Below are 26,559 nucleotides of genomic sequence, written 5' to 3' on the forward strand. Positions count from 1 at the left end.
CTGCCCACCCTCACCAACCAAGCCCCCAACACCTGGCATTACGGTTGTATGCGGTGCTATTTAACCCTTGAAACCCAAGGCTAGGGGTTGAAAATCCGCTCTCATTCCAACTGTCAGCATGTGGTCATATCACGAGCCATGTGCCCTAGGGCTGGCCCCCTTTGCAGGCGCCTAGGGGTTGTCCCCCCTTGTAATCCACTCTCCCGGTCGTATTGCAAGTCATGTTACCCCGGGTTGACCCCTAGATAACTTCACCCGCAGTTCTGCTCTTATGATCCGGTGTCGTATTATGGTGTGGTGGGCGGTGACCTTGGGGCTGGGGCTAAGCCCTGGCCCACGGTCTAGCCCCATGGTCATGTGGGTGCGGGGACTAGGGCTGGGACTTAGCCACGACCCCAACCTCCAATGTGAAATTTCGCTCACATAAATCAAATTCGAAGCCTTATGTTAATAAGAAAGATGTTGTGGCACATTAGTAAAGGATAATGGTGCTTGTTTCTTGGTCACAGGTTCGATTTCGGTGTCAGCTTGGCCCCTCACACAAAATTTGACACCAACCCTTGGAGGCCATGTGGAAGCATCCAATTGGCCCACGTCAAACTTGAAATTTTTTGACCAATTAGGAGTGGCCAAGTGGCAGCGTGCCACTGGCCCAAAATGTACAGTCACCCTGTCAATTCTGCAAATGTTTTCATGTTTGGAAAATCGATCAGAACAAGATATCGATAGCATACGATATTAGTTTTGAGTGAAACGAGTTGTGTTAGATATAGATCGTCGAGATCTATCCAGCTATATAGGTTTCAAACTCTTTCAAACACTTTGAATTTTGAGCACTAAACTGGTCCCTTGGATCATAAGCTTAGCCATGTCTTTGTGCCCTAGATGGTGTGGGTGCATTGATGAACATATTGTCCTAATAAGCATATAAAATGACAAAACATAGAGAATAAAAAAGGAAATTAATTCTTAAAATAACACTAGCCACATATTCGCCCTAGGTTTAAATACCAAGGTGTTTAATAGAGTTCATATTGGTTCGATCTTAGCTCAATCTAAGGGATCTTGTCTTATAGTAGTTGAAATAGCTTGATAGTTTAACCTAAATCCTTGACCATACTGAGAGTTTCCCATGCCTCAATATTCTTCTCTTGGAGAATTGCAATAAAAGTTTTAGCTTCTCCTTCATTATCAACAATGGTTTTGAGACACCCTTATACTAGACTTAGAGACAATAGTAGTTAGTAATTAAACAAATTATATTTTATTGGTAAAAAAATTGTAAATCCATGTTAACACATAAATTTCATTTATCAATCAATGTTAGTTTGTGTACTAGTTAGTCAAGTTATTTTGGTGATCTTTTCATTTATAGCTAGTGTAACAAGATTTCCTACATAATATGACTAATATGAATTAATATGAATTATCTTAGATATTGAGAAACCTCTTTAGAGTAGAAATATATTTATGTTTATGATCACTTGAATTCATTTTAGAAGACCCGCCCTTAATTTATTAGGACAAAAGAACATTTCAAAACATTCACATATAAAAATTTCTTCTTATATATTATTCAATAGATTAACTAGTTACCCTTAGTGGAGCTTAGTTTAAAGAGATAATACCTTGTGAATTAACTTGGGTTATGAAGATTTCTCCATGAAATTTTAAAATAAAAACATGTATAAATGTTGAACCTAATAAAGAGGTTAAAGGAATTATATTCAAAGGTTGGCCACTTTCATGACACATGTTAGAGTGTCACATCAAGACATGCTTCTTAGGAGAAAATCCTAATTGTGGTTTAGGAGCTAGGATTAACTAGTGCACAACCTCTCACATGAAGGGATTTGAAACCCAAACCTACAACAATCACTGCATCAATCAAAGATTGTGAACAAGGGCTTTGAAAGTAAACATCAAATAATACCAAAAGTTAGTAATGGCGTTCCTTAACTATATATGGGCATTATTTATCATTTTGTTCTTTTAATTCTCAATTACGAATTGGATTGTGAAAAATTGGCGTAAATAGTGTTTATATTACCACCCCCATAGCTAATATTTGTATAAATAAGAGGAAACAACATGTGGTTTTAATTTTGAGGGATGGTTGGAAAATTTAGCATTGTAGATTCCATGAAAGTAGGTGACGAAAGTGTAATAAAATAATTTCTCCCAACTCCAAGTGTTTCCATTCTGCATTTGTTCTTGGTTACTTGGTTTTAACTTCATTAAGGGGCCCCATGGCCAAGTTTTTCTATTGTTTACCATGTTAAACCTTGAGGAAATAAGTAATGTCATGCTTGAAAAATATGTAGAGTGGTATTTAAACTTGTGTATGCCCTCACTATAAGGAGTGTAGAAAAATTTAGATCTCAGCTTATCTCCCTCTAGAATATTAGATTGTTGAAAAATTTACATTTCAATTGACTCCTTTATATTTTTTTAACACTTAATCCAGGCAAAATCCTTCTCCCTGGGAATTTTGACCATTTTTTTAAAGGTAGTGCCAATTTTATGATTTGGAACTATTTACAAGGTTTGTGAGGAGGAGGTTTGCCATAGTTTAAAATTATTGCTTTATAGCTTTTTTTTAACTTAGAAATTTAGATTGTTATGACATAAAACAAAATTGAATTATTGGAGAAAAAGAAACAACATTATAAAACACTAAATAAAATGCATATAACCTATAAAAATTGTAAAATAACAACAACAAGTTCTTTAAACACTGCCAATAATGAAGAAATGATTTCTGGACCAGATCAAAATGTAAATTAGAGACAACATGGATATATGCCTTGGCAATGAGTAGTCATATTGACATCAAACCTTTCAAAATGAAATTATTTTTTTAGCTATGCAACTAGGTTTCATATTAGGACATTTCTACCATGCATGGTTGCTAATGATAATGGAGAGTTTCTAGTAGTAGGATTTAGCTAACTCATTCTAAAGGTATTTCTCACAAGCATAGAGTCTCCATATTAAAAATCTTCATTTCTTGTTATAGATTTAGATGAAGGCCTCTCAATTACTTCAATATTTTTAAATTTTCTTCATCTTTGATTTGTAGTTTGGCTGCCAACTTGTAAAACTCATCTCTATAAGATTTGCCTAGTCCTAATGAATTAACTTACAATATGATGATGTATCTACAACATTTTTTTACCAGAAAATGGTGTAAATGTTCTACCTAATAAAGAGTTTAAACTAATTATATTCAAAGGTTGGATACTTTCATGACATATATCTATATTTTCACATCGAGACATGTTTCCATGGAAAAATGATAACCAGAGTATAGAATGTGAGTTCAATAAAAATCATTAATGGATTTACAATTGAAATTGGATCACTATATATACATGTTGTAAATAGTATCCTAGTTTTTTTTATGTTTCCTTTTTTTGGTATATTCATCTAATTACATCCATACATGTTTCTATAGTCATTGATAGGATACTTCAACTTTCCATCTGTACTTAGGGTCAAGAGATCCCATTTTTCAGTTGGAATAATGAGTGCAACCTTAGCCATTCTACTTTTTATTGGATCTAATTATAGTTGGGTATTTTTCAAGTCAAATTGGTTTTTAAAATGTGGAATGTCAATTACTTTAAGGTTTGTTTTTCTTGTTTTTGTACTAAATTCAAACTTATTTACACATATATGTAATCAATAGAAGGGGTATTCCATAAACAACCCTGAGCAACATCTCATGTCACATAGGAATCAAGTACAAAAGCCATTTTTTATATCCCATAGTTTTCCTTGTACTTACTTATAGGTTATTTCTTTTTAGATTTGAATGTTGTAGTATGATCAGGTGCTCAAAAAAATAGCTCAAAATTCAAAGTTGTCAGATTAGTGTGGAACCTGAACGACCATGTAGTGCTCGTCATCCTAAATCCAACGCAACTCATTTCGCGTGAAACGGACTCCGTATGCTCCCATAATCATGTTTTGTTTGTTTTCCCAAACAAGTGAATTAAAAAAAAAGCAGACAACCCAGTCAGTAGTCGATACAGCGGATGCCATGCTAACTGGGCATGCCTATGTGGTAAGGTGATTGTGCAACTCCGACGAATGGTGTGGTGCCAAGTGGCACGATGTGATTGGTTTAGATTTGGTAGATTTTGATTGGTCGAAAGGTGGCCAACTACAAGCTACCATGTGGCCCAGCCAGGGGCCGCCACGTGCCAGCCCAAGGGCCACCAAAATTTCGGTCAAGGGTTTGGGCAGCAACGACGGGGGTCGAACCTGCGACCTCCAAGTATCAATACAAACCTCCTACCAACACGCTGTTTGGTCAATTTAGTGTGATCTAAATTGCTATTTATAATGTCAACCTGGAGTTCGTAAACTGACGAAGTGAAGTGTAGTGTATGTACTTAGATAACCATTTCCTTAGTCTTTTGTCGTTTTTAGTTTTTTTAAGTTTGTTTTTGAATTTATCTTTCCCTAATGTGAGATGATGAAAAGGTGATAAAGCAAATAAAATGTGGATGATTATGGTGGTCTCTAAGTAGTTTTCAAAACTTAAAAGAAAGAAAGCTTTAAAATGACTGAAATGAAATCAATTCTTCAAAAGAAATAAAGACATCAAACAATGAACTATGACATCGGCCCAGTATCTTTGTTGCTGATTGAAAATGAAAGAGAAATCTACACTAAATGAAAAGTAAGAACAACTAATCCACACTATTTTAACTCTTCAAATAAATCTTCCTTGTGAAAAGATATCATGAAATGTTAAGCAATGTGAAATCTAAAAGAAGTTAAACTGCATAAAAGAAGCTAATCACACTACTTTAACTTTCTTGACCTTCTGCCTTTCAGCTTAATGTACCCTGTGAGAAACAGTCATGAACAAGTCAAGCAATGTGAGATCTAAAGCAAACTAAATCAAGCTATAGTAAGTGATATTTTGGTTCCTAATAAAGTTATTTGATTATAGAAAGGAACCGTTAGTAGATGAATATCATGATATCTAAAAACAGAAAATAAATGTACTACTCAAGGAAATGACAGTACTTGAAAATCAAACTTCATAAAACAAGAGTCAGCTACAAAGATAAGATGATCTCGTATGCCAATAGTTATAAAAAGAAAAGGTGAAAAATTGCCCCGGGCTGCCTAAGAACACCTGCAAAAACACTGATCAGTTGTAACCATAAAAGAGCAGCAACGAAAATGTAAATAAACAGAAATCAAAAGCTTTGTTATGTACAGCTAATATACATGTTGAAATAAAACACAGAATTTAAATGACAACTGTACAGCTAATATACATGAACAGAAATAAAGCAATGCAAAAGTGAAAAGACAACTATACAAGGTCTCAGTAAGCAGGGGCCCTCTGCCACTTCAACCAATTCAACGAACAGCTACACGCGGAAGTTTAAACCAGTCTTCTCATATATTAAACAACAACATAAAAGTGCAGTGGGGAAATACAACAGTCTTCAAATTACATTAACAACGATTAACTTGTACAACATTCATGGACGCATTATTTATAAGGAAAGAGAGCTAAAACAGATTAACTAAATCTACGCTATTAACCACGTTGCCAGAGACATGTGAATCCTCCTCAGCCCAGATCTAGGTAACTGTCATCATGTTTATTAAATCCGAGAGGTATGGCTGTTGGATTTGCGCTGCCAGGATGTCTTCGTGGCTAAGGATTGTGCCACGTAGCTTCACGTGCTCAAAAACAGAGCTACGCAGAGCCGTGCCACCGCTGGACACTTCCGTTGACTATCCTTTGCCCCTTGTTTGACTGCGGGCTTTTATGGCCGTGCTGGATGATCTAGAGGGATACGATCCATGTCCTTGACTCCTGTAACTTGCCCATGTGGCTCATTTCCTGAGAGGACACCTGTAGCATGGTATTTGACAAAACAGCTGCGGAATCCTGTGCTGGCTGCAGAAACCTGGGTCAGCTGCGGAAACCTGTATCAGCTGCGGAAACTACCAAGCTTCCGCAGCTATCTTAGCAAAATTCTAAACCAAACAACAGTCATCAACGTAGTTAGAAAACAATGTCAAAAGCTCATTTTTAAACTAAAATACAATGATTTAATCAACTTGGTGGATAAAATGAGTGGAAAAGAAGGCTGAGAGGGTGTATGGGAAGGTGCAGGTTCGAGGCTCAACATACCCCCACTCTGAAGGTGTTGCATGTCCTCATGCAACCAAAAATTAGTTATTTTCCTCAATCCATATGCTCTGAGGCTTCTGCAAGAACATCTAGCCCTCTTCTCTTTCTCTTTGATGCTAAAATGGTCCTTGGTTTCTTGACTAGACATTTGAATTTAAGATTAATTAATGCCCTGCTCAACTTTTTACATTTCTTCTTCAGCTTCCTGTTCTTCTTCTGCCACAGTCCTAGGTGGAGCATAGTATTGTCATGGACAATCTTGTCTACCTTGCTCTGCTCTTTGAGTGTTTCGTTTTCCTATTTGATGTGCCTATTTAAGACTTCCAATTCAAACACTTCCTGTTTTAAAGACTGTACTTGTGCATCAAGTGGCAAGGTGGTGCTTGGTCCTGCAGCTGATTGTTCCAAGGACTCTAAGTAGTTATATGCTTCTTGCTGGGTGGAATCTACCTCAGGTGTTTTTCTCGGCCTGAACTCAAATTCTGGTGAAGGAGGACTGCTTTCTCTTTCCGGCTGAAAAGGGCTTTCCTCTCGTGGAGGACTTGGCTCAATACTTGGCTGAGTTGGGGATTTATCTAAATCAATAAAATGAGACTGTTTTTCTTTGGTTTTATTCCCCTTCCCTTTTAGTCTAGTGCTCCTTCTTAGGTAGGAACTAGTACTTTTCTCTTGTGCAGCCTGTTTTCCTCTTTGCTTTTTCTTGGTCATGACAGCAGCTTGAAGATCTATTAACCTCTCTGACAGAGGTTGATAATCTTCTTCTACAGATTGTTCAAGTGATGGATAGGTTTCTTGTTTTTAGTTCCCTCCTCTTCTTCTTTCTGATCAGTTTCCTGAATGTCTACTGTAGGAGAGTCTTGAGCTGTAACATTCTTTTCTTTTCTCCTACTTCTCTTTGGAATTTTTGGGGAACTGCTTGCAGAGGCTTCAATCAGTTCTTGGAAGTGATTTCTTGTCAAAAACTTTTCCCAAGTATCCTTAGTGTTTTTCAACTGATCTTCAATAAGGATTTTTATGAACCCGTGATGGTAAAGATGGGATTCAATACTACCTACGTGTTTTTGGACAGCAGAGTTCATTTTCTTCAAACTTGATAACAGAAAATAAGGCAAGTTAAGGGTACAACCTGTTAGCGCTTGAAATTTCACCTCAGGCTGAGAAAGGTAAACCTCAAGGCAACATCAAACCATTTAGCCTCGTAGCTAGCCCTACGGGGCAGGAAAAGGCTCTCTCCGGTCTATCTCAGTAAAATCTTCAATAGATGAGATGACCAATAAGGCAACACTGATATTAAGCTAGTAAACTGATCAAAAGGGTTGATTTGGGGTTTTTTGGGCTTTTGGTGGCAAATTGAGGGGATGGCAATTTTGGGTGCGGGGATTGGACACAGTTTCTGCAGGGGGTTCTTTGGGGCGAGATAGGAGACAATATTGATGCCTTTGATTGAGGTGGATGGTCAGGAATGATAGGTGAGGAGCTAAGGAGAGCAAACAATAACTTTGAATTCTCCTTAAACAGTAGAAAACATTGAAATTAAACAAACTTAAAAGCAGAGCATAACAGTCATGAATTCTTACTTTAACACTTCGTTTGTTTAATGTGCAGAAGGAAAAGAAAGGAAATGATTCACATAACACACTTACAGGTACATAGAGAAACACACCATCAATACATGTAACCACAAGAATCCCAAAAAGGACTGCAAAACCCTGGTCTTCCTTAGCCAAAAATTGCAGAGATACAGTGAATAATACAATGATAGCTTCTCCCTCAAGAGTCCAACCATGAAAATGAGCAAGAAAGTACATAATATAGATGATCTAACCTCTTTCCCTGCCTCCATGGGTCGAGCTCACTATCCTAGGAGCTGTTTCAACCACTTCTAAACTAAGCACTACAAACTAGGCAGTCAAAACAACTTGCCTCTATAAGCTAGGAAACCAATTCATTCATTTAATTTTCACCTTTTTCATGAATGAATCTTCTAGAAGAGGTACATAAGGGTAAAAGTGTCATAAAAGTACAATAATTACATCAAAGAGCCTAATAATCCACCCCAAAAAGTCAAACAGGGTCAAACTGCGTTTTTCTGAGCTGTACAGTGAAATTTGGAAAAGTTTGCCTAATGGGTCGCGCGCCTTTGGGACCACATTTGGGGCACTTCCCTGAGTTCAAATTGAGAAAGAGTAGGCTTGTTGGAAAGGTCTGTGAGTCTACTTTCCAACCCAACTAGAATTTTTGAATTTGGTGGTCATTTGCCCCTCCAAAATTGCAATCTCCCAAGACTGCTTTCTGCAACTCAAAAATGTGGCAGAAAGTCAATTTTTGCTTGTTTTTTGACTTTCTGGATGCCCAAAACTTCATAAAATCTCAAGTCCATTGATGAGCATATGTAACTTCTCATGAAAAATCTAGAAATTCTGAGTTTTTGCAAAATGGAGTTGCCATGATGAAGGGTCGCGCGGGGGGGGGGGGGGGTGAGACCCGTTAATGGAGAAAACCTGTGTTAGGCATAAAAAATTCACAAATGACAAAATTTTCTCCAAATTTCTTGAAATTTGGGCTGGGAGTCCCCAATCAAGTACCATTCTCAGTCAAAGAGGCTTTGGCCAAAATTTGGAGTGGATCGGGCGTTTTCCTTCGTTTTTGTGCTTTGGCCAAGCGTCCTTGGAGCACCTTCGTTCTCGCCGGTATTTTTGACATTTCTTTAAAAACATGACACCTGTGCAAAAAATGAAGGAGGTTTTTCTTCCTTGGAATGTTTTGGACAAAAACCTCTCTCAGTTTTACAAAATGCATCTTTTATTTCTCTGGAACATCATTTGAGTGCGACTTGTCCCGATGTGTGAAACAAGGAATTTTGTCGAAATGGAGCGAAATGAAGGGAATAGGGGGCTTCTAAATTCTTGGGGAAATTTTTGGAAGTAGGGAGGGATGTTGGGAAGCAGGGGAAAGTGGAATCTCAGAGATTGAGTGAGGGGAAGGGGTCCAAAAGGGCAAAACACAGGCCCAACCTAGAAAATTGCCAGGTTGTAGCTAGAAACTAGGGTTTGTGCAAAAATGAGGATTTTGGGGGATCTCAGTGATGGGAAGCATTTGATAAGGTATATGAAGGATAGGGGAAGGTGTATGAACATATGGATACAATTTTTGCCGATGATTTGACCGTCCAAGAGAAATTGGCTTCAAAACCCTAGGAGAGGGAAATGACCTTGCCTGGGCGCAACTGAAGCATGAACAATATGTAAAATGACTCATTAGACACTGACATGATAATGAAAACCATATGAATGATGATAGACTCAGCTGAATAGTGAGATAGATTGGCATTTGGGCAATTTTAGAAGGAGTGAAAGCAAACCCTAGACCTAATGCCTAGTGACCAAATTTTGCTTGAAAACTCTTTGAAATGACAAAATTTGACCTTGACACTTCAAAATCACTTTGTAAGAGCACGTTTGATCACTAGAGGAAGGCTGGAAAGACTGACACTAACATTGGCTCCAATGGGGATGGTAGCTCCTTGGAGGTGCCAAGAACCGCAGACCTCTGGGAGAGCAGACCAGTGCCTTACAATCATTGGGCGATGGAGTCATTATTTGACAAACAATACAAGACTTTGACTCATTTATTGACTGAAACTTGATTCAAACTGACTCAATTATGAAACCTACATGACTGAAATCTGAGTCACAAATGACTCATGACTGACTTAACGAAAACAAGAACTTACAAAGCTTATTGAAGGGCAGCAGTCCATCAAGATTTGAAATCATGATGACAACCACCTTGTTTCTTACAAGACAATATACATCAAACTATATCAAAATGCCAATGCAACCAATCAAGCAGATGCCTTCTTGATTGATTCTTCTTATCAGATCTTCTGGTCAACAGTACAAACCTATAACTGAGCATCCAAAAACATAGCTGACCATGATCTCCTTCATCACTGAACACTGCAATAAACACTATCACTGCTGGCTGCAACAAACTTGCTAGAGGATCGTGAAAAACATGAAGATTTGCCACTGCCACCTCCTGCTGAAAGATCAAGGTGTCCTTTGTTTCAAATTCTAATCTGCTTTCATCATGTGCTTTAGTAAAAGTATGCTCATGGGCTTCAAAAAACTCTGAACAAATGGATGAGCAGATCTCTTCTTGGAAAAGCATTTCAGCACATGAAACATATGAAGAGGAATCTGAATGGAAATCCTGAATGTTTTGTTCTTCTATGGTGTGAATGTGCTGTAGGTCATCTTCATATGATATCACAACCAAATTATCAAGTTCCTTATTACATTCTTCAATATTATCAAGCACAGTATTATCATTTAGATCGTTTGCCACAAATTCACTCAAAGAAACTTTTTCACTTGCTTGAGCAAAGATCTCACCTTGCTGTTCATGAACATCTGAATCCAAAATTCTGTCTATGATCTCAATAGCAGAGCTCTCTTTGATGGGTTGCATGCTGCTCTCTTCTGTGGGCAGATCTGAAACAACATTTGCTCTTTCCTCATTTTCAGCCATATGGAAATCTTCAGCCTGCTGATCTTGACAAGTATCCTCTAAGATTTCTGTGTGCTGCTGAAACGGATTTTCATATAGAGCCTCCATGATCTCAACATCCATAAAATTATCATCTTCATAATATTTCTCAAGGCTTTCAATAAAACTATATGCATGCTGGCAACAGTCATGAACCAAATTTAATGATGGATAAGATGCTTGATATCTTTCAATGAAACAGGCATGAAAATCCTTTAAACAATAAATACAAGCAGGCGGCAAACTTTCATACCATGATTGGGCTTCACCTTCCAGAGTGGCCAGGAATATCTTCATTAAGCAATCTTCAGGAAAATCCACCTTCAACTTGCGAATATGCATATGAAATCTAACTAGATGAAGAGCAGCATCCTTCTTACCATCATCATTAAATGTAGGCAAATTCCTTGACCAATCTACCTTTGGAATTTTATTTGGAAAACCAGGGATGTGATCTCGGCTCAAGGGAGCATATCCTCTTGTGATTCGGTCCATCTTGAAAATCTCACAGCTACTGATCTCTCTGCAGTGAAGTCACCATGAAGCATTGATCTCTGGAGTTCTCAGTGAAGGAGTCGCCAGTGAATGATTTCAGCCTTGTCAGTGTCTGATCATTGTCCACTATCAACAATCAGATCTGAACTTGATACATGTACTGGGGTAAAATGCAAATGAAGTGCTGTATTCACAAGCTCACGGAGATGGACTGAAGCAGCGTTTATCTACTTCCGCTTATGCAAAGCAAAAGCGTTTCGAAGGCTACCTGGCATAACTTCAGGCTCCGTCTAAGACTTATGAAACAAACACATCAACCCACAAACAAGTTTGTTCTCCCCAGTATGGTCGCCAATATGTTAGCGCTTGAAATTTCACCTCAGGCTGAGAAAGGTAAACCTCAAGGCTACATCAAACCATTTAGCCTCGTAGCTAGCCCTACGGGGCAGGAGAAGGCTCTCTCCGGTCTATCTCGGTAAAATTTTCAATAGATGAGATGACCAATAAGGCAACACTGATATTAGGCTAGCAAACTGATCAAAAGGGTTGATTTGGGGTTTTTTGGGTTTTTGGTGGCAAATTCAGGGGATGGCAATTTTGGGTGCGGGGATTGGACACAGTTTCTGCAGGGGGTTCTTTGGGGCGAGATAGGAGACAATATTGATGCCTTTGATTGAGGTGGATGGTCAAGAATGACAGGTGACGAGCTAAGGAGAGCAAACAATAACTTTGAATTCTCTTTAAACAGTAGAAAACATTGAAATTAAACAAACTTAAAAGTAGAGCATGACAATCATGAATTCTTACTTTAACACTTCGTTTGTTTAATGTGCAGAAGGAAAAGAAAGGAAATGATTCACATAACACACTTACAGGTACATAGAGAAACACACCATCAATACATGTAACCACAAGAATCCCAAAAAGGACTGCAAAACCCTGGTCTTCCTTAGCCAAAAATTGCAGAGATACAGTGAATAATACAATGATAGCTTCTCCCTCAAGAGTCCAACCATGAAAATGAGCAAGAAAGTACATAATATAGATGATCTAACCTCTTTCCCTGCCTCCATGGGTCGAGCTCACTATCCTAGGAGCTGTTTCAACCACTTCTAAACTAAGCACTACAAACTAGGCAGTCAAAACAACTTGCCTCTATAAGCTAGGAAACCAATTCATTCATTTAATTTTCACCTTTTTCATGAATGAATCTTCTAGAAGAGGTACATAAGGGTAAAAGTGTCATAAAAGTACAATAATTACATCAAAGAGCCTAATAATCCACCCCAAAAAGTCAAACAGGGTCAAACTGCGTTTTTCTGAGCTGTACAGTGAAATTTGGAAAAGTTTGCCTGACGGGTCGCGCGCCTCTGCCTGACGGGTCGCGTGCCTTTGGGACCACATTTGGGGCACTTCTCGGTGTCCAAATTGAGCAAGAATAGGCTTGTTGGAAAATTCTGTGAGTCTACTTTCCAACCCAACTGGAATTTTTGAATTTTGTGGTAATTTGCCCCTCCAAAATTGCAATCTCCCAAGACTGCTTTCTGCAACTCAAAAATGTGGCAGAAAGTCAATTTTTGCTTGTTTTTTGACTTTCTGGAGGCCCAAAACTTCATAAAATCTCAAGTCCATTGATGAGAATATGTAACTTCTCATGAAAAATCTAGAAATGCTGATTTTTTGCAAAATGGAGTTGCCATGATCAAGGGTTGCGCGGGGGGTGAGACCCGTTAATGGAGAAAACCTGTGTTTGGCATAAAAAAATCACAAATGACAAAATTTTCTCCAAATTTCTTGAAATTTGGGCTGGGAGTCCCCAATCAAGTACCATGCTCAGTCAAATAGGCTTTGGCCAAAATTTGGAGTGGATCAGGCGTTTTCCTTCGTTTTTGTGCTTTGGCCAACCGTCCTTGGAGCACCTTCGTTCTCGCCGGTATTTTTGACATTTATTTAAAAACATGACACATGTGCAAAAAGTGAAGGAGGTTTTTCTTCCTTGGCATGTTTTGGACAAAAACCTCTCTCAGTTTTCCAAAAATCATATTTTATTGCTCTGGAACATCATTTGAGTGCGACTTGTCCCGATGTGTGAAACAAGGAATTTTGTCGAAATGGAGCGAAATGAAGGGAATAGGGGGCTTCTAAATTCTTGGGGAAATTTTTGGAATTAGGGAGGTGTTAGGATATTCCGACACATAGGAAATAGTTAAGTTCAACTTGGTCTAGTATAGAGTTAGGTAAAGTGTGTTTCTTTACCGTTGTACATTTTGTAACTTACAATCCGACGGTCACGATATGTAGTGATCCGACGGTTCACTCTCTCCTCGGTATTACCGACACTTGAGCCGTGGCTTGACACCCGATTGGTCCATGAGTTCTATTTAAAGCGCATGGAGGGTCATTGTTCGGGTAATCCGTGCATGAGAGAAGCTTATGTAAATTTTCATTCTTTGATTAATAAATTGCCTGTAGTAGCCACGTTGGCGCAGGCCGTGGACTGTTTCCCTCTTTGAGGGTTTTAACCACGTCAAAAACACTGGTGTATTGATCTGTGATCTGGTTGTGAGCGGTGTCCTTTTGGTGTTCTTTTTGAGGAACTTACCCTGTAAATTCCTACATGGTATCAGAGCTATTTGAGGGCCGCGTCCGTTGGTGATCCAAATCTGAAGCCGGTAGAACTGCATGCGGCTGTCGTTTCCTAGATCTGCTGTTTCTGACTGCTTTCGGGCCGAGAGGACTGCTCTGTTGTGTTCGGAGCATCTGTTCCAGTGAGGAACCCCTTTCGTTTCACGCGAAAAGGTTTCCGGTAGCCCTATCTGCGTCATTTTTAAGATCTGTAGGTATACAGTCTTTATTTGCAGTTTACTGTTATTTTCTCTCTTCTTATTTCGGTTTCGGTTTATTTAGTTTTTTTTAACCGGATCTATACCTTTCATTTCTGCGTATGCTCTTTGCCCTGCGACTCTGTGCGATCTGGGCAAATCAGAAACAGAAAGGAAGGATTTTTCTCATGCGTATGCTCTTTTCCCTGCACCTTAGTGTGATCTCGGAAAATCAGAAACATTGAGAAAAATATTTAGTTTTTCGGCTAAAGCTAACTTTGAGTCGCAAGGTTCATTTTTTTAAAATATCTAGTTTTTTGGCTAAAGCTAACTTCGAGCCATAAGGTTCGTTTTCTTTGCATGTCAGTGTTGGGTTTTGTGTTTTGTGTTTTGTAGGGAAAAAGAGCTTTCTCAAGGCAAGCACGCAAACCAAGCCCCCCCCTCTCTCTCTCTCTCTCTCAAATTTTTTGTATAGATCAATTGGTTCAAAGCTATTTTAAGAGAGTAGAGGTCTTGGGTTCAAGTCTCCATTTTGTGGGGGCGGATTTTTTCATTTCCGCACATTCGCGCACTTTTCCGGCAACTTCAACAATTTTTTTTCAAAAAGCCATAACTTCTTCATCCGGAAGCCTTTTTCAGAGCCGTTTTTTTTTAAAACCGCCTAATTTTTCGAGATCTATCCATTGGAACACTTACTTTCAGCATCTTCAGCTTCAATTTTTTTAAAATGGAAAGTCCATGCCAAGTCATTCTTGACAGCACTAACTACTTCCAATGGATATCCTACATCGAAGATTTACTTAGAAGTAAAGGTCTCTACAGAATAGCCACAGACCAAGAGAAGAAACCAAAAGATGAAGACAAGGCTGCAAAATGGGAAAATAGACAAGATCAAGCACGTGGTTTGATAGGGATGTCTATTTCTGCTGATCTTAGATTCCATATTGCAGAACTTGAGACTCTTCATGAAGCATTGGAACAACTCACTAAAGTTTTTGGGATTAAAAATGAAATTAGAGCCCATCAACTTGAAAATGAGTTGCTTACATTGGATCCTAATAATTTTTCTTGCATTGAAGATTTCTTGTCCAAATTCAAAACCCTTAGATATCTCTTGGAAGGTGTTAAGGTTAAGAAAGAAGATAGTAACCTTATTTATTCCATCCTTACTAAGTTGGGACCAGCCTACTCTGTATTTGTTTCCACCTTCCATTCTACAAGGGAAGCTTTCATTTGTCAGGGAAAAGACTACAAGGCCCCTTCCTTTGACTCTTTTTGTGATTCTTTAATAAGAGAACAAGAAAAACTCTTACACCTTGGTCTTCTTAATCTTGGAAACTCTTCCAAGAAAGCGTTAGCCGCCCAGCAGCAACCAAATTCAAAGAATCCTAAGAAGTCATTTCCTAAAAAGAATGGTCCTAAACCAAACAAGGGTCCTAAGCAAACTCAGCCTCAAAATGAAAGATCATTTCAGCAAAATGATAGGACCAATAAAAAACAAATGGAAGAAGACTGATAGACATTGTAACTTTTGTAATCGATATGGCCACTTAGAATCTAAATGCTTTAAGAAGATGGAAGCCTTGGAAGCCGCAATGAAGAAACATAACATCCATGTGGAGCATTCTTCAACTTCAACTTCATCTTCAGGAATGGCACTTTCTGCATGTCGTTGTCAATCATCTCAGTCTGGTTATGCATTAAATGTATCTTCTTCTTCTCATTCTCATGAGTGGCTCATTGATTCTGGAGCCTCTTATCACATGGCCAAAAACCAAGCCATGTTTTCTTCTTTAAATGATTGTAACACCAAAAATATATATGTTGGTGATGATAGATCTCTTAATGTTGTAGGGACTGGAACTGTTCATCTAGACAATGGTCAGTTTAATGATGTATTATGTGTTCCAACCTTATCCTGCAACCTTCTATCTATATATCAGATAACTCATTCAGGTGAAGGAAAAATTGTTGAATTTTCACCTCATGATGTTGTAATCAAGGATCTAAAAGATCCTAAACAGATTCTAGCTACTGGTCTTGCTGATGATTCCACAAGGTTGTATAAGTTTCACAACTTTGGGTCATCAAATCTTCCCTCAGTATTTGTTGCTCATAATGATGAAGTGAGCAAACTTTGGCATGAGCGATTTGGTCACTTAAACTATCGCTCCCTTCAGCATCTATGTAAAGAAAATATGGTGACAGGTCTTCCTATGGTATCTTGCAGAGATGGTGTTTGTTCCGGACGTGTACTCGGAAAACATCATCGGGACAGTTTTGAAAAACGTGCCTCTTGGCACGCCTCAGCCCCTTTACAGCTTGTGCACAGTGATTTATGTGGTCCACTTCCTGTTGCTTCATTCTCTGGCTGCAAGTATTTCTTAACTTTTATTGATGATTTCTCCAGACGCACTTGGGTATACTTCTTAAAACTCAAGAGCGAAGTATTTAACACATTTTTGGCCTTCAAAGCCTTTGTTGAAAAACAATCTGGACATCAAATTCTTAAGCTAAGAACTGATAATGGTGGAGAATATGTTAAAAACACATTCATCAACTTTTGCACCGAAAATGGAATTCAAATGCAACATACTGTTCCATACACTCCACAACAAAATGGTGTAGCTGAAAGGAAAAATCGCACCTTAAAGGAAATGGCTAATTGTATGCTGCAATCTAAAGGACTCAGTCTTAGTTTTTGGGCCGAAGCAATTAATTGTGCAAATTATATAATCAATCGCACTCCTACTAAGGTTCTAAAGAATATCACTCCAGAAGAAGCTTGGAGTTCCATTAAACCAGATGTAAGTCACTTTCGTGTTTTTGGAAGTGAAGCATGGGCCCATATTCCAGATGAAAAGCATAAAGCTTTAGAACCTAAGAGTGAGAAATGTACTTTTGTTGGATATTCTGAAGATGTAAAAGGTTATAGACTTATTCCATTTAAGTCCAAAAATGTTATCATTAGAAGAGATGTAAAATTTGATGAAAATAAATCGGCCTGCGAGCCTAGTCCGGCGGATGTGCCACCTCTTCCTATCTCTTCTACTTTTGAAAACATTTCTTCTTCAGATGATGAAAGTGAGGATGACAATCCTCCCCCACCTTCTCAGGATCCTCAACTTCCAAGATGGGTCCGTGCTACTCGGGATGCAGCAGGTGATCTTGCCGGTGATCCTACAGATCAACGACGTACACGTTCTCAGTTTGAAAGAGCCTCTTCTTTACTGGCTCAAGCTCCAGTAAATCATGATCCTGACACTTTTGCAGAAGCTTCAGGCCATCCACATTGGGAAGCAGCTATGAATGAAGAATATCATTCATTGTTGGCAAATGATACATGGGATCTTGTTCCTCTACCAAAGGGACGCAAACTTGTTAGATGTAAATGGGTTTACAGAACCAAGTATGGACCAGATGGGAAAGTTGATAAACATAAAGCTCGTCTTGTTGCTAAGGGCTTTTCACAGGTTGAAGGCATTGACGACACTGAAACCTTCTCCCCTGTTGCCAAAATGAACTCTATCCGCCTTGTTCTTTCCCTTGCTGCCTCTTTAAAATGGGAAGTCCATCAGATGGATGTTAAATCTGCCTTCTTGCATGGGGACTTGCATGAAGAAATCTATATGGAACAACCCATTGGCTTCATCCAAACAGACTCCAGCCTTGTATGTCGACTTAAGAAATCTCTTTATGGTCTCAAGCAAGCTCCTCGGGCTTGGTATGCCAAAATGGATAGCTTTCTTTTAGAATCTGGCTTTTCTAGGTGTCATTCTGACAATACTGTCTACACCAAGAAAGTGGGCAACTCCCTTATCATCCTTGTTCTTTATGTTGATGATCTTATTCTTACTGGTAGTGATCCCAACCTTATAAACCATGTGAAGTCCAGCCTCAAAAAGAAATTTGAAATGACAGACTTAGGACACTTACACTATTTTCTCGGTCTTCAAGTCTTGCAATCCAAGGAGGGTATTTCCCTTTCCCAGTCCAAGTATGCTTGTGATATTCTTCGTCATTTTCACATGGAAGACTGTAAGCCAGCCCCTTCTCCCTTTCAGTCTGGAGTCAAACTTTCAGTCTCTTGTACTTCTCCTGAAGTTGATGCTACCTTATACCGTCAACTTGTAGGAAAACTCTTGTATTTAACCCATACTCGTCCTGACCTTTCCTTTGCTGTTGGCCTTGTTGCTCGTTTTATGCAAAACCCCCGTGAAAGTCATTGGAAAGCAGCTAAAAGAATACTTCGTTATGTTCGAGGTACAGTACAGTTTGGGATTCATTACAGTGCCAAAGCAGCTCCTCTATTAGTTGGTTTCACTGATTCTGATTGGGCTGGTGACCCTGATGATCGGAAGTCTACTGCCGGTTCTATTACATGGGCTTGTAAGAAACAGGCTGCCATTTCTCTTTCGTCAGCAGAAGCAGAGTATCGTGGTGCCGTGGAAGCTAGTAAGGAAGCCTTGTGGCTTCGTCAGATCCTATCAGAGTTTGGCTTTGAGCAGCAGCATTCAACCACACTTTGGCATGATAATCAAAGTGCCATTCAGCTCTGCAAAGATCCAGTCCAGCATCAGCGCAGCAAACACATTGAACTACACATGAACTTCATCAGAAAGCTCCTTCATGACCATGTTCTTGAAGTGCAATATTGTTCAACAGATGATCAGGTTGCAGACATCTTCACAAAGGCTCTCGCAGAGGCGAAGTTCACTAAACTTCGATATATGCTTGGAGTTCAGGAAGTTGTCACTAAAGGGGGATAGGCTCTAGTGCCTCCTTCCTTCTCCTATTGTGTCATATTTGTAAATCCTTCAATCCTATCCCAAGTTGTTCTTAAGGGGGGATGTTAGGATATTCCGACACATAGGAAATAGTTAAGTTCAACTTGGTCTAGTATAGAGTTAGGTATAGAGTTAGGTAAAGTGTGTTTCTTTACCGTTGTACATTTTGTAACTTACAATCCGACGGTCACGATATGTAGTGATCCGACGGTTCACTCTCTCCTCGGTATTACCGACACTTGATCCGTGGCTTGACACCCGATTGGTCCATGAGTTCTATTTAAAGCGCATGGAGGGTCATTGTTTGGGTAATCCGTGCATGAGAGAAGATTATGTAAATTTTTATTCTTTGATTAATAAATTGCCTGTAGTAGCCACGTTGGCGCAGGCCGTGGACTGTTTCCCTCTTTGAGGGTTTTAACCACGTCAAAAATACTGGTGTATTGATCTGTGATCTGGTTGTGAGCGGTGTCCTTTTGGTGTTCTTTCTGAGGAACTTACCTGTAAATTCCTACAGGATGGATGTTACGAAGCAGGGGAAAGTGGAATCTCAGAGATTGAGTGAGGGGAAGGGGTCCAAAAGGGCAAAACACAGGCCCAACCTAGAAAATTGCCAGGTTGTAGCTAGAAACTAGGGTTTGTGCAAAAATGAGGATTTTGGGGGATCTCAGTGATGGGAAGCATTTGATAAGGTATATGAAGGATAGGGGAAGGTGTATGAACATCTGGATACAAGTTTTGCCGATGATTTGACCGTCCAAGAGAAATTGGCTTCAAAACCCTAGGAGATGGAAATGACCTTGCTTGGGCGCAACTGAAGCATGAACAATATGTAAAATGACTCATTAGACACTGACATGATAATGAAAACCCTATGAATGATGTTAGACTCAGCTGAATAGTGAGATAGATTGGCATTTGGGCAATTTTAGAAGGAGTGAAAGCAAACCCTAGACCTAATGCCTAGTGACCAAATTTTGCTTGAAAACTCTTTGAAATGACAAAATTTGACCTTAACACTTCAAAATCACTTTGTAAGAGCACGTTTGATCACTGGAGGAAGGCTGGAAAGACTGACACTAACATTGGCTCCAATGGGGATGGTAGCTCCTTGGAGGTGCCAAGAACCGCAGACCTCTGGGAGAGCAGACCAGTGCCTTATAATCATTGGGCGATGGAGTCATTATTTGACAAACAATACAAGACTTTGACTCATTTATTGACTGAAACTTGATTCAAACCGACTCAATTATGAAACCTACATGACTGAAATCTGAGTCACAAATGACTCATGACTGACTTAACGAAAACAAGAACTTACAAAGCTTATTGAAGGGCAGCAGTCCATCAAGATTTGAAATCATGATGACAACCACCTTGTTTCTTACAAGACAATATACATCAAACTATATCAAAATGCCAATGCAACCAATCAAGCAGATGCCTTCTTGATTGATTCTTCTTATCAGATCTTCTGGTCAACAGTACAAACCTATAACTGAGCATCCAAAAACATAGCTGACCATGATCTCCTTCATCATTGAACACTGCAATAAACACTGTCACTGCTGGCTGCAACAAACTTGCTAGAGGATCGTGAAAAACATGAAGATTTGCCACTGCCACCTCCTGCTGAAAGATCAAGGTGTCCTTTGTTTCAAATTCTAATCTGCCTTCATCATGTGCTTCAGTAAAAGTATGCTCATGGGCTTCAAAAAACTCTGAACAAATGGATGAGCAGATCTCTTCTTGGAAAAGCATTTCAGCACATGAAACATATGAAGAGGAATCTGAATGGAAATCCTGAATGTTTTGTTCTTCTATGGTGTGAATGTGTTGTAGGTCATCTTCATATGATATCACAACCAAATTATCAAGTTCCTTATTACATTCTTCAATATTATCAAGCACAGTATTATCATTTAGATCGTTTGCCACAAATTCACTCAAAGAAACTTTTTCACTTGCTTGAGCAAAGATCTCACCTTGCTGTTCATGAACATCTGAATCCAAAATTTTGTCTATGATCTCAATAGCAGAGCTCTCTTTGATGGGTTGCATGCTGCTGTCTTCTGTGGGCAAATCTGAAACAACATTTGCTCTTTCCTCATTTTCAGCCATATGGAAATCTTCAGCCTGCTGATCTTGACAAGTATCCTCTAAGATTTCTGTGTGCTGCTGAAACAGATTTTCATATAGAGCCTCCATGATCTCAACATCCATAAAATTATCATCTTCATAATATTTCTCAAGGCTTTCAATAAAACTATATGCATGCTGGCAACAGTCATGAACCAAATTTAATGATGGATAAGATGCTTGATATCTTTCAATGAACAAGGCATGAAAATCCTTTAAACAATAAATACAAGCAGGCGGCAAACTTTCATACCATGATTGGGCTTCACCTTCCAGAGTGGCCAGGAATATCTTCATTAAGCAATCTTCAGGAAAATCCACCTTCAACTTGCGAATATGCATATGAAATCTAACTAGATGAAGAGCAGGATCCTTCTTACCATCATCATTAAATGTAGGCAAATTCCTTGACCAATCTACCTTTGGAATTTTATTTGGAAAACCAGGGATGTGATCTCGGCTCAAGGGAGCATATCCTCTTGTGATTCAGTCCATCTTGAAAATCTCACAGCTACTGATCTCTCTGCAGTGAAGTCACCATGAAGCATTGATCTCTGGAGTTCTCAGTGAAGGAGTCGCCAGTGAATGATTTCAGCCTTGTCAGTGTCTGATCATTGTCCACTATCAACAATCAGATCTGAACTTGATACATGTACTAGGGTAAAATGCAAATGAAGTGCTGTATTCACAAGCTCACGGAGATGGACTGAAGAAGCGTTTATCTACTTCCGTTTATGCAAAGCAAAAGCGTTTCGAAGGTTACCTGGCATAACTTCAGGCTCCGTCTAAGACTTATGAAACAAACACATCAACCCACAAACAAGTTTGTTCTCCCCAGTATGGTCGCCAATATGTTAGCGTTTGAAATTTCACCTCAGGCTGAGAAAGGTAAACCTCAAGGCTACATCAAACCATTTAGCCTCGTAGCTAGCCCTACGGGGCAGGAGAAGGCTCTCTCCGGTCTATCTCGGTAAAATCTTCAATAGATGAGATGACCAATAAGGAAACACTGATATTAGGCTAGTAAACTGATCAAAAGGGTTGATTTGGGGTTTTTTGGGTTTTTGGTGGCAAATTCAGGGGATGGCAATTTGGGTGCGGGGATTGGACACAGTTTTTGCAAGGGGTTCTTTGGGGCGAGATAGGAGACAATATTGATGCCTTTGATTGAGGTGGATGGTCAGGAATGACAGGTGAGGAGCTAAGGAGAGCAAACAATAACTTTGAATTCTCCTTAAACAGTAGAAAACATTGAAATTAAACAAACTTAAAAGCAGAGCATGACAGTCATGAATTCTTACTTTAACACTTCGTTTGTTTAATGTGCAGAAGGAAAAGAAAGGAAATGATTTACATAACACACTTACAGGTACATAGAGAAACACACCATCAATACATGTAACCACAAGAATCCCAAAAAGGACTGCAAAACCCTGGTCTTCCTTAGCCAAAAATTGCAGAGATACAGTGAATAATACAATGATAGCTTCTCCCTCAAGAGTCCAACCATGAAAATGAGCAAGAAAGTACATAATATAGATGATCTAACCTCTTTCCCTGCTTCCATGGGTCGAGCTCACTATCCTAGGAGCTGTTTCAACCACTTCTAAACTAAGCACTACAAACTAGGCAGTCAAAACAACTTGCCTCTATAAGCTAGGAAACCAATTCATTCATTTAATTTTCACCTTTTTCATGAATGAATCTTCTAGAAGAGGTACATAAGGGTAAAAGTGTCATAAAAGTACAATAATTACATCAAAGAGCCTAATAATCCACCCCAAAAAGTCAAACAGGGTCAAACTGCGTTTTTCTGAGCTGTACAGTGAAATTTGGAAAAGTTTGCCTGACGGGTCGCACGCCTTTGGGACCACATTTGGGGCACTTCCCGGTGTCCAAATTGAGCAAGAGTAGGCTTGTTGGAAAGGTCTATGAGTCAACTTTCCAACCCAACTGGAATTTTTGAATTTTGTGGTTATTTTCCCCTCCAAAATTGCAATCTCCCAAGATTGCTTTCTGCAACTCAAAAATGTGGCAGAAAGTCAATTTTTGCTTGTTTTTTGACTTTCTGGAGGCCCAAAACTTCATAAAATCTCAAGGCCATTGATGAGCATATGTAACATCTCATGAAAAATCTAGAAATGCTGAGTTTTTGTAAAATGGAGTTGCCATGATGAAGGGTCACGCGGGGGGGTGAGACCTATTAATGGAGAAAACCTGTGTTTGGCATAAAAAATTCACAAATGACAAAATTTTGTCCAAATTTCTTGAAATTTGGGCTGGGAGTTCCCAATCAAGTACCATTCTCAGTCAAAGAGGCTTTGGCCAAAATTTGGAGTGGATCGGGCGTTTTCCTTCGTTTTTGTGCTTTGGCCAACCGTTCTTGGAGCACCTTCGTTCTCGCCGGTATTTTTGACATTTCTTTAAAAACATGACACCTGTGAAAAAAGTGAAGGAGGTTTTTCTTCCTTGGCATGTTGTGGACAAAAACCTCTTTCAGTTTTCCAAAATTCATCTTTTATTGCTCTGGAACATCATTTGAGTGCGACTTGTCCCGATGTGTGAAACAAGGAATTTTGTCGAAATGGAGCGAAATGAAGGGAATAGGGGGCTTCTAAATTCTTGGGGAAATTTTTGGAAGTAGGGAGGGATGTTAGGAAGCAGGGGAAAGTGGAATCTTAGAGATTGAGTGAGGGGAAGGGGTCCAAAAGGGCAAAACACAGGCCCAACCTAGAAAATTGCCAGGTTGTAGCTAGAAACTAGGGTTTGTGCAAAAATGAAGATTTTGGGGGATCTCAGTGATGGGAAGCATTTGATAAGGTATATGAAGGATAGGGGAAGGTGTATGAACATCTGTATACCATTTTTGCCGATGATTTGACCGTCCAGGAGAAATTGGCTTCAAAACCCTAGGAGAGGGAAATGACCTTGCCTAGGCGCAACTGAAGCATGAACAATATGTAAAATGACTCATTAGACACTGACATGATAATGAAAACCCTATGAATGATGATAGAATCAGCTGAATAGTGAGATATATTGGCATTTGGGCAATTTTAGAAGGAGTGAAAGCAAACCCTAGACCTAATGCCTAGTGACCAAATTTTGCTTGAAAACTCTTTGAAATGACAAAATTTGACCTTGACACTTCAAAATCACTTTGTAAGAGCATGTTTGATCACTGGAGGAAGGCTGGAAAGACTGACACTAACACAACCCTCCGTGAAATTCATCATTATCCTGGCATGATACATATACATGGTACCAAAACGACCCTCACATGTGATAAATTTCTGGACAAGTAATAACAGAGTGGACCATTCTTCTTTTATTTCATGCACAGGGATTCCTTTGGTAAATACAGAGGTTTCCATACCTGGATTTTTGAGTATGATTTTCCATCCTTGATCGTCTACACTTCTGTTTTTGAACCACCTTTTGCCTTCTTGTGGGAGATTTGTTGCAGCTGCTATTGTGGCCTCGGTCACTGTAAATTTCAGGTCTCCCACCTCCGTTGTTTGTCCATTAAAGGACCTGGAAAAAGCTTTAGTCACTTCTTTATTATAGCCCGTGAACTTCTGAATGAATCTCAGCCACCTTGCTTTCTTCAACGACTCCTTCGTTTGAGGATAACCCTCCAGATACTTTGGTCCCTCCAGTTCAGCTCTTAGTAGCTTTCCCATTCTCGGCTTTAAATTCCGACTGAGAATTCTACTGCGTATGAAGGTTCAGGAAAAAAATGGGCTGATTACGGGATTCTTAGGATAAATGGAGTAGCCGTAATCGGAGTTCAGGATGTATGTGGTGACTGGAGCCAGGGTTTGGAGCAAACTGTAGTGGATGCAGCGAAAATGGAGAGCGGAGAATGGTATGAGTACCGAGGGTAAGCAACAGTAACAAGTGCAATACCGAACGCATGCGGGAGTGAAGTGATAAATGGGCAGAATAACGGCTGAGTCCTTTTGAATCGGATGGCTTGCGCACACGTCTCAGCAGTCGGCTGCGGGAATTATGGTGAAGGAGAGCCGTGGTACAGTAGGTCACGTCTCACAGTACGGCCAATAAATGGAAGAGCAGTTCATAAATTTAGAATGATCATGGAACCGTTAGAAATGAATAGGGTGTGTGGAATGACGTCGGTGGAAGAGGAGTGGTATGGGGCTTGTCGAATTAAATCATTGCATTTAGTGGAACTTGCCATGGTTTAAATAACTATGCAAAATAATGACATTGAATTGTTATTTGGTAGAGATTTTTTATCATACCTTTGGAAGTTTATCATTTATTTGATTAAAGCTTATGACCCATGGCTGTTCTTTGATCTTGAAGATGCCCCATGTCTTTGCTGCACTTGGTGATGATGACACTAACCTTTGACTGTGATTTTTTTTGAAAACAGAGTGATGCTGGTTGTGGAGATAGAGTGATGTTGGCTGCGGAAATCGTTTCTGACTGCGGAAACTGGTTCTAGCTGCGGAAACGGTTTCCAGCTGCGGAAACTAAGACAACACCCCTTTAACTGCACAAAGATAATTAGAAAAGAACCAACTGAATAAAATAGTCCTGAGAGGGACTTTTATTGATGGAATGAGATGGAAATGGAGTGGAGTGAAGTGGAATGGAGATGAAAATGAGATGGAAATGGAGTGGAGTGAAGTGGAATGGAGATGAAAATGAGATGGAAATGACAAGTGAAGTGGAGTGAAGATGAAAAGGGAGAGAGATTTTTTTTGGAAAATATAGTGTCAGGTGCCCCTGATTTTCATTCTACATTTTCTGTATAAGACTGCCAATCTATGATTGGTTTTCAGGCTTATACATAAGATTTTTTTTTTTCCAACTGAAAGAAACAAAGACTAGGCTGATGGAGGAGAAGGATTCCTCTCCACTAGCCTCATTACAGAATTTTCTTGAAACATTTTGACAAAGTCCTCTTTTGATAGTGGCTTATGATAAATTTTCAATCGGTGGCCATTCACAATGAGAGGAGTTTGAAACTCATCAATAGTCTTGACTCAAACTGCTCCATTGCTAAAGACTTCATCAATCTCATATGGTCCAAGCCAATGAGTCTGAAACTTTCCTTTGAAGTCTTTAAACTTGGAATCAAACAGTAACGCCCAATCTCCCTTTTGAAACTTTCTCTCTTTGATATATTTGTCATGCCACTTAGTTCTTTGGTGCTGAACTAGATCGGTCCTTAAAATTGCATCTTGTTTTATTTCATCTAGCTCATTCAGCTGCTCCATTCTGTGCTTTTGGGCTTCTGATAGATTCATCCCCAACTGAACTGCCATCTTGAAGGTCTTGACTTGAAACTCAATGGGGAGGAAGACTTCTTTCCCATAAACAAGTTCATAGGGAGAATGTCCTGTTGTGTTCCTCCATGTAGTTCTATAGGCCCATAAGGCTTCAGGAAGCCTTTCTGCCCAATCTCTTCTATGGAGATGAACAGTTTTGGTGATGATGCTCTCAAGAACTTTATTTGTAGATTCCACTTGACCATTTGCTTGCGGATGGTACGGAGTAGATTTTCTATGCTTGATTTTGTATTCTTCCATCAGCTTCTCCATCAAGTTAGATGTAAATTGAC

This window comes from Pinus tabuliformis, chromosome 2_2 (genome assembly GCF_031772625.1).
Source record: "Pinus tabuliformis cultivar Carrire ecotype Pingquan chromosome 2_2, CPIR1, whole genome shotgun sequence".
NCBI lineage: Eukaryota > Viridiplantae > Streptophyta > Pinopsida > Pinales > Pinaceae > Pinus > Pinus tabuliformis.